The sequence below is a fragment of the Ovis aries genome, chromosome 5 (genome assembly GCF_016772045.2).
Source record: "Ovis aries strain OAR_USU_Benz2616 breed Rambouillet chromosome 5, ARS-UI_Ramb_v3.0, whole genome shotgun sequence".
Lineage (NCBI taxonomy): Eukaryota > Metazoa > Chordata > Mammalia > Artiodactyla > Bovidae > Ovis > Ovis aries.
In genome coordinates, this window is record NC_056058.1 from 80,412,005 (window position 1) to 80,420,905 (window position 8,901).

Consider the following 8,901-nt stretch of genomic DNA (forward strand, 5'->3'; position numbering starts at 1 on the left):
GAGTTGCTTTTAATGTTCTTTATTTTTTCTTCCCAACTAATCCATCAAAACCGAGATAAGAAGTCCAAACTGAACGCTTACCCTTGCTTTGTTGATTCTCCGGGTTTTCAATCTTATGCCTTTGTTCTCTTGTCCTTTACCTGAGCTACTTTCCTTTTTTTGCCATATGTTCATAATCTCACTAATCATAAGGCTCCATTTACAAGCTCTTCATCCATGAAGCCTTGCTTGACCCTATCAACTGGAAATCATCCCCGCTTTGTCTGAACTCCCGAAACTCTGAATGGCACGGCATCATCATCTCGTATATATTATCTCCCTCACTAGATCATAAGATGCCTGAGGGCAAGACTATCACTCAATTGTTAGAAAGATGATGGAGTCACTCAAAAGACATTCGTTGTAAGAATAATGAATGGATAGATGGATATTCATTTAAATATAAAGTGACAGGAGGACATAAACATAGGCAGTATCAGAACAGAAGGCTGCAGTGACAAAAAGCATTTAAGGAGGAAGGACACTTTCAAGGTCTTCCCTGCCTTTGTGTCCTGTCAAGTTAATGCTCACTTCACCCCCATGTGAGCCTCAGAAGGAAAAGCACCTCCTGGTCCTCAAAGTTACATCCCCAGCCCCTTCAGCACAGTAAATGGCCCGTAACAGATACTCAATAAATGTTTTTGTGAATGAATAACATATTGAATTTTTAAAAGCAAAGACTCTTTATAAAATGTAAGCCTCTAAGCTAGAGAAGGAAGTTTTAGGGACATCAGGAGATGAGAAGATTTAAAAAAAACCAAACACCTAAAGCATCTTAAGGTAAACCACTAAAAAAATGGTCTCCCAGTTTCTACCTGTCTGACCTTGTCTGAGCCTCCTTGAGCTTTGAGTTCTCTTCCTGTTCAATGTCAAGTTGATGAGACAGCCACAAGTGATAATCTGTGTAAACTCAACCACTCTCTCATTAGCCCAGAAACAGATTATAAAAACTGATACTGGCTCTTGAGAGTTCTCCTGTAGAGTACTCTCTTATTTCCAGAATAGCTCCAAACTTGATAAGATCCACGCCTTTGGAGGAGAGATTAGCATCAGACCCAGTGGGGATTTTTAATCACATTAAAACAAGATAACATGTTATCTGAGCGAAAATTAATCCTCACTTCTAGGCTGTGTTATTTATGCAACTTGACAGATGGGAATTCTTTTAAATAGTTATCTGGTCCATTTCATTTCACAGGCTTTATTGCCTTGACATCTAAATATCTTTAATTTATAAGCATTCAAATGGTTCTTGATTAAAATAACTAGCAATTTTATTAGTTCTTGCTTCATAAAATAAGTCATATAATCAAACTCCTAAAGATAGCATATTGATATCATATTTCCAATTAGATTTCCAGGTTTATAACATCAGGTACCCAAAGATGACAGCATAAATAAATTCATTTAGCTCAGCACTTACAACTTAATATTAGTTGGAAGAGATCTGCAGAAAATTGCCTGGGATGAAGGAAGGTGGATACATATTTGAATGAACTTTGTAAAACAAGTAACTGCTTGTTTAAAATTCCTTGCATTTCCAGACAGTTCTTGTGATTTTTGATGGTATCATATCCTATTTCAAAATATGTAAAACCTTTATTTATAGAACCAACTATTCACACTTCTTTTCACAAATGACTTTAAATAGATTCTTCCCAAGTATGATTTCATTAGAAGTGAAAGGGAAAGTGTACCATATTTAATAAATTTTATCTACCTGGTTATGAAAAAATGAAAAGTATAAATGAAATAACAAAGAGTTTAAGATATTTCAAATACCTTCTACAAATCTAGTAAATATCATTCATATATCAATTACTTAGCCAGGAAGTATTTCTCAATCACTAATATTAAGTGAAGCAAGTATAGGCAAAAGCTATTTAAATCCAGTTATATGAAAGTTAATATTACTACATATATCAAATGACACCCAATGAGTGACCAGTTCTTATTTACTTAAAAAGATAGCCCCAGAAGCTCTCTGTTATCTGGCTTGTTACTGTTTATAATTGCAGTTGTAATAGAAACCAAATTCCTATAAAGCCACATAAAGCATATTAACATCACATTGTCAATTAAACTACAATTTTACAATGTCAGGTACCAAAAAGTTAAGAGTATAAACAAATTCATTTAGTTCAAACACTTATTTTACCTTAAAATGTTCTACTTTGTGTGTGATATGAATTCTAGCAAACTACTCATACGATGAATTCTAGTCTTCAAAAACAAACTACAAAGGCCTGCATAATTATACTACGGACTTGGACTAATGCACTGAAACAGTTTCAGAATTTTGATAAGGAAAGCATTCACTCAATATTTTAGGTAATCATTAATTTTTAAGGTGAAAACACAAAGCATTACCTCAATGAAGATGAGTTCAAGCTTAATTGTAGGTTCCAAAATGTTGCATTAGTTAAAACATGACCAGCAACCACAAATCAGCATTGCTTTTTTACCCTCACTTATTCATGGAAATGCTATGACCAAACTAAAGCTACCCTATTCAAATATTCCCTTTTTTGAAAATCAAAACTGATAAAGTAGGTAGAATAGCATTCTCGCTCCATTTTACATATGAGAAATTTGAGACTCAAAGAGTCTAAGTTCCTCAAGACCACACAGTTGGTAAATAGCAGACCCAGAGAACCAGATCCCCAGGAAAAGAATTTACCAGCAAAGTTAATGAAGCAATTTACACTCAGGTCAGCCGGAACTACCAGTTCTACATTTCCTATATTCTTCCAAGAACCCTTATTTGCTTTTCTGTGGATCAACCTAATTTGACTCTACTCTACTCTACTCACACAGTAGCATATCTTCTGTATGTGATCCATTTATTCCAGTCAGATATTATTTTCCATTATCCTTGGATTTAAGTGTTGGTATCCTTACTCAGCTTTTACTTTTGTAGGTTGTCAGTCAAAGGTCTTATAAATTTGTCTTCCTTTTAAAGTACTGTGTACCTGAGAGAAATCAGAAGAGCAGAAAAAAAATTCAGCCACATCAAAAACCTATTATCTTAGAAAGAAATGTGCTTTGCATACTGTCATTTAGCAAACAGTCACTTGATTGACACTGCCCTGTATCTGAATATGACTGACAGAGTCAAAGCCTAACAAGGAAGACATATAATAGGCCAGAGATGACTAACGTACCGTGGTATGTGCTCTAGTAGAAGCAACGTATTAGAGAGCTTCCAAGAGTAGGTACGTAACACTGCAGGAGTTAGGGAAGGGAAATAGGCAAGGGACAATTGAAATAACCATTGAAATGTAAAGAAATCAGCAAAGAAGGTCAGTCCAGGCAGAGTTGCCCAACCTGATGAGGCATTTTAAGAATCTGCCCCTTACTGGCATTATAGGATGGTGTTCCACAGAATTTCCCCCCTGCGTGCCCATTTTCACTAATCTTGTCTTCCTGAAACACCAGTTTTCACCAGCTTTGTATGACTCATCTGCTACTATAACTTGGCCTCCACCCAATCTGCTCGATAAAGGAGACTGTCTTACACTTTGATCCTAGCAACAGTTTATATCTCAGCATAATTGTAGGGAAACAACTATAGATTGCACCACACTCATTCAACCCAAAGTCTAGTAACTTTCAAGGATCCATAGCTCCTTTAAGCACTTTTCTATCAAGTCTTCCTCTTCTTCCTGGGCAGGACCTGAAAAATGGTGGAAAATCAAAATATCCTCTGGGGACAGACAAAAGTTGAATATGGCTAAGAATGTTTGAGAAAAAGCAAATCCTAGAGCTAGAAAGGTAAAAACAACAAAGTAGTAACACTTTTTGAGCACTGAGCGGTAATTAGCTGTCCGGCATCATGTCAAGTGTGTTTCGCATTATCTAATTTAATCCTCCAACTTCCCAGGTGGCTCACTGCTAAAGAATCTGCCTGCCAAGCAGAAGATGTGAGTTTGATCCCTGGGTCAGGAAGACCCCCTGGAGAAGGAAATGGCAACCCATATCAATATTCTTGCCCGGGAAATCACATGGACAGAGGAGCCTGGTGGGCTACAACCCATGGGGTCTCAGAAGAGTCAGACATGACTTAAAAGCTAAACAACAACAACAGTTTAATCCTCACAACAATTCATGAGGTAGATCCTGTTACTTTCCCTATTTTACAAATGAAGTAACTGAAATTCAGAGAGGCTCAGTACTTCCTGAAGATCACACAGATGGTAAAGAGACCAGTCAGGCTCCCACTCACACTCCAGAATCCACACTCTTAAGCTATATGCCTCCCAAATATAGGTCACGTTGGCTTGTAAATCTGCATTCCATGCTTCATTAGGTTCAAATTCATTCATCCCATGAATCTGATCCTAATGAGATGAGCCATTGAAGGTTTTTAAGCATGGATGGAGGCCCTCAACTTGTGTGGTAGCCATTGGCAAGGAAATGACAAGAAATATTTGAGAACTTACCATGTGTGAATGGATGAGGAAGGGGGATGGGAGAGGATTCCAAAGTCTCTGGTCTAGCTGGCTCTTGGAGGTTGCAAACAGTATCAGCAAAGAGAGAGAACGCAGAAGGAACTGGTTTAAGAGACAAGATAGGGAGTTATATGACAGCCCACCTCCAGACACACTTCCCTCTGTGGTCAAGCTTGCCTGTGTTCAGATTGTTCTTCCAAGTCAACTTTATAACTGATTTTTTTTTTTTTAAGTAACTTTTTTGGAGATCTTTCAAAGAGGGTAAAATCCATGGAGACTAAGAATCTGGACAGTCTGTTCTGATGGGTCTGGCTTCACATTCCCTTCCTACTCCATTTTCTAGAATAGTCGTAGGCACTATAAAGAGAATCCACTAACATCATCCAAATCAGCATCCCAGCCCTACAGGAAAAAGCCCACCCAGCAGGTTTTTAATTGCCTCTCCATCTCACCACCCAAACATCCTTGTTATCATCATTTTTTTTTAATGCCATGACTCATCAGACCACCAGGTAAAAGCCCCAGGTCACCAAGCCAGCAGCCAGGGAGGGCATGGAAAGGGGAGACAATGACTCTTACAGTGTCTTATTTGAAATAGATTTTGTAGCTTATTTTTGCTGAGCAGAAAGCACCTTTTGAGTGGTCCAATTTATTGAGATACCACAAGGATGACACAGTTGAAAATCAGCCTAATATGAAAATATAAATTGGCTTCCCACGTGAAAAGAAACAAAGCTAGTGACATTTCCACAGAGCCAAGTATTTCATCACAAGAACTAAAGTCCTCTGTCTTAGTTCTAGGTCATGTGTCAATAAGAGGGTTGTTATTTTTTAAACCCCGTGTCATGTGACCCAACTGAATCATCTATAATAATTTTGGGGAGTGAACCAGACAACCAGGACCCTCTCTCAAACACAAATGCTGAGGCCAAATCAAATCAGCAGCTGCTTTGTGTTTCTGAATGAGTTGTTGTAATTTAAATGTCTGATTCCATTGGGAACTAAGGGAGGTGACATAACCCAGAAGAAGCTCGGAAGTGAGAGTGTTTGTGGGGGTGGCTGAACTATGTGACCTTTAAGGTCTGCCCTCCAATTCTGTCTTCAGGAGTCAATAAATGTACTTCAGGAGTTTTTGGCGTTCAGGGCAATCTTCTTGGGAGGTTTATTTGAAAGAAAAAGAAAAGTGAGGCTGCAAGTAGGTGGATATGATGAAAGGTTTTTTCTTTACATCATCTTCCATGGAAAGTATTTTTAAGTAGCTAGTTAAATGGTGAGTGCCTATTATGCTCTGTATTATGAGAAAAGAGGGAGTTCATCTTCTTGGACAAAATCCATACTACAATGCTTGAGCAGCAGTAACAGGCAGAGATAAAGCTGATTCTAGGACTTTGTTTTAATTCCTCTAAGAAGAGTATCACTAAGCACGCTATATTCTGTTTAAAACACAAAATAGAGATAGTTAAAATGGACTTGGGACATGATATACAGAATGCCACTTCAGTATAATGGTCAAATGAAGGGCTAATCTTAATTTTTATTCTGAATTGTACACAGAGTCGATTTTTCTGTGTACTAAATGGCATCATTTAGTTAGCATTCAATAATGCCTAAGTAAAAAACTGTATGATTCACTCAACAGATGCAGAAAAGCATTCGATAAGATGATAAGATTCAACACCCTTTTAGGATAAAAATCTTCCATAAACTAGACATACCATATACTCTTAAAAGGAAGAAAATCCTTACTGTTTGCAATAATATGGATAAACCTGGCGGACATTATGCTAAGTGAAATAAGACAGATACAGAAAAATAAATACTGCATGATCTCACTTATATGTGGAATTTTATAAAATCAACCTCTCCGAAGCAGAGTAGTTTGGTAGTTACCAGAGGATGGAGGATGGGGAAAAATGAGGAAATGATGAAAGGATACAAAGCTTTAGTTATTTAGGATGAATACACTCTGCAGACTGAATGTACAGCATGGAAACTATTGTTAATAATACTGTATTGTACACTTAAAATTAGCTAAAAGAGTAGACTTAATCTTTCTCACCAAAGGGGGAGGGAAAAAAAAATAGTATGAGATATGGTAATCATTTTATAATGTATACATTTATCCAAATAGCACACTATATACCTTAAATATACAGTGACAATTTCAATTTGTCAATTATACCTACATAAGGTTGGAAAAAAAATAAAAGAATGACTAATATGCTTCCACTTGGAATTTGGCTTATTGTATTATATTCCAGCTTGAGGAGGAGGGCACAATGTAAGATTTAATTCCTCACATTGGCTAAATATTCCAAGTGAGGTTTTACTATTTATTGTAGTATTAATCTTTAAAGAAAATTTATCAACATGATCTTTTGTTTTGGCCAAGACCATTTTATAGATTTATATTCATTCCATTGAACAGTAGTGTGTACAATAAATATCTCAGAAATTTTCCAGCTAGTTTAGGAAATTGCTATCAAAGCTAACATTTATGGAAAGATCATGATGAGATTAAGAAAACATTGAGATTTTGTCTTTATAAAAATAAATAAGATCTCTGGATATAAGGGTCCAGTTATCATGGTAGAAAGTCATGTTGCCATATTCTAGACTTTATCATGAACTCTGAGTTTATGTTCTAAATGATATATACTACTAATTTCAATTCCAAAGGATCTAGAAGTTACTCATATTTAGTCATTTATGTCATATATTGAACCAATTTCTCACTCTCTGTGAGAAGTGCCTGGGAAGTTTTATGAGCCTGAAATTCCCTCATAGGCCATCTCGTGTATATCAAAGGATTCTGTGTTACTTGGATCAAGGTGATCTTTTTACAGTATTTGACATACCCCATGGCTTCCAGTGATTTCTGACGCTCTGTGAAAGTTTGGATTTGGGAGTGCTTGCCAAATGTGTCTCATGGACACCAGCAGACATGGAGTTGTGCCCTGCCCTGCTCTGTTCTTGCCCTCTCATTACTCCCAAATCCAAGACTGCTGGCTGGATGGTTCATCCATAGCTCAGCTTGGAAGCAGAGCACACCCAACCAAGCTTTAAGGATAGCTTTCAAAATGACCTTTGGAGAGTAAATTTGGGAATCTTCTCAAGCCTTCAATTGGGACTCTTTTCCAAACCAGTGTTGCTGCTTATTTGATGGGCTCAAATTGGAACAATTTCTCAAATACTCTGAAGATCTCTCTGACCATGAGGAGAGAAGCAGAAATATTTCTGAAGCAGAGAGCAGAGAAACCACTGCCTCCACTGATCTCAAAGACCAAAGTGTCCTAGCCAGCAGAGATGATTCAGTCATATCAACTAGCAGAGATGATTCAGTCATATCAACTGCCTCCTACTTTTTCTGGCCTCTGATCAGCTTCAGTCTTGGGTTCTGTTCTATTTTGTTCGTTTTGTTCTTGTTTTGACTTTGTTTCTATTTTCTAGCTCTTGGCTTAGCTTGGCCATTGTCTTTTATTGCTGAAATAGAACAGTTTAAAAAACAGTGATTAATGGATTAGTGTGAAATTGGATGGAGCTTTACAGAAACCTGTGCAGAGCATCCTTTGCCATATCCTCACATGTACCTATTCCCATGCTTGGGTAAGACATTAATGGTTGTCAGAGTTTCGAACACTACATAGTAGAATTGATATTAATATACTTTTTATTTATTCAGGGTTTTGCTTTCTTAAAAAGTTTCTACATAGAGTGCCTCATTTGATTCTAGGAATGATGGGTACAGATGATAAGATACATTTCAGTTCAGTATGAAGGATAGTTTTCCATAAACTGATCTGTCCAAAACTGAAACAGCAAACTTCACAAAGAAATGAGTTCCAAGCAATGACGATGTTTGTGTAGGTGGTAAACAATCCCCTCTCAGGGATTTTGTATAAACATCCTTGGTTTGGGTGCAATCTTGGATTAAATGATACTATGATGAGAAAAAGAAAGAGGGAAAATGAGAAGAGATATATGTTAATTCAAACATATTGTCTCAGGAGAGAGGAAAAGATGAGAACATAGGTTACAGTGTTCTTAAAATCTTTGGCAAGATTATAGAACTCCTAAATGTAGGTTTAATATACCACATGTAGTTGAGTAATTCATCATTTCTTACGTTGTGTTTCAGAAGCTCAATAAGAGTCTGAAATAGTATAGGCTTAAATCACGGTCTCAATAACTGACCAAAAACTAAAGAGTTAAGGGGAGACTTATAAGTGGGAGCAAGACGCATATGAAGGCTGAAGATACGCCCCGGGTATAAAAAGAAGGATGGAGTGGGGAGGGCAGACGTGGAAAACACTGGCATGGCCCAAACGAAGGGAGCAGAATTACCAACCCAGCATAGGGCGGGGCTAGAATGAGGTCACTGCTGTATTAAACTAGAATCAACCAAATACCA

The 8,901-nt window shown here is 37.2% G+C and overlaps 1 long non-coding RNA gene across 1 annotated transcript; it reads right to left on the bottom strand.

The window, feature by feature from the left end:
- Window positions 1-403: 403 nt before the first annotated feature.
- On the bottom strand, window positions 404-4,673 carry LOC132659903 (uncharacterized). The gene is made up of 2 exons (XR_009600920.1): window positions 4,482-4,673; window positions 404-3,011 (listed from the first exon to the last, which is right to left on the bottom strand). It is a non-coding gene; the product is annotated as an uncharacterized LOC132659903 (long non-coding RNA).
- Between the last annotated feature and the right edge of the window lie 4,228 nt (window positions 4,674-8,901).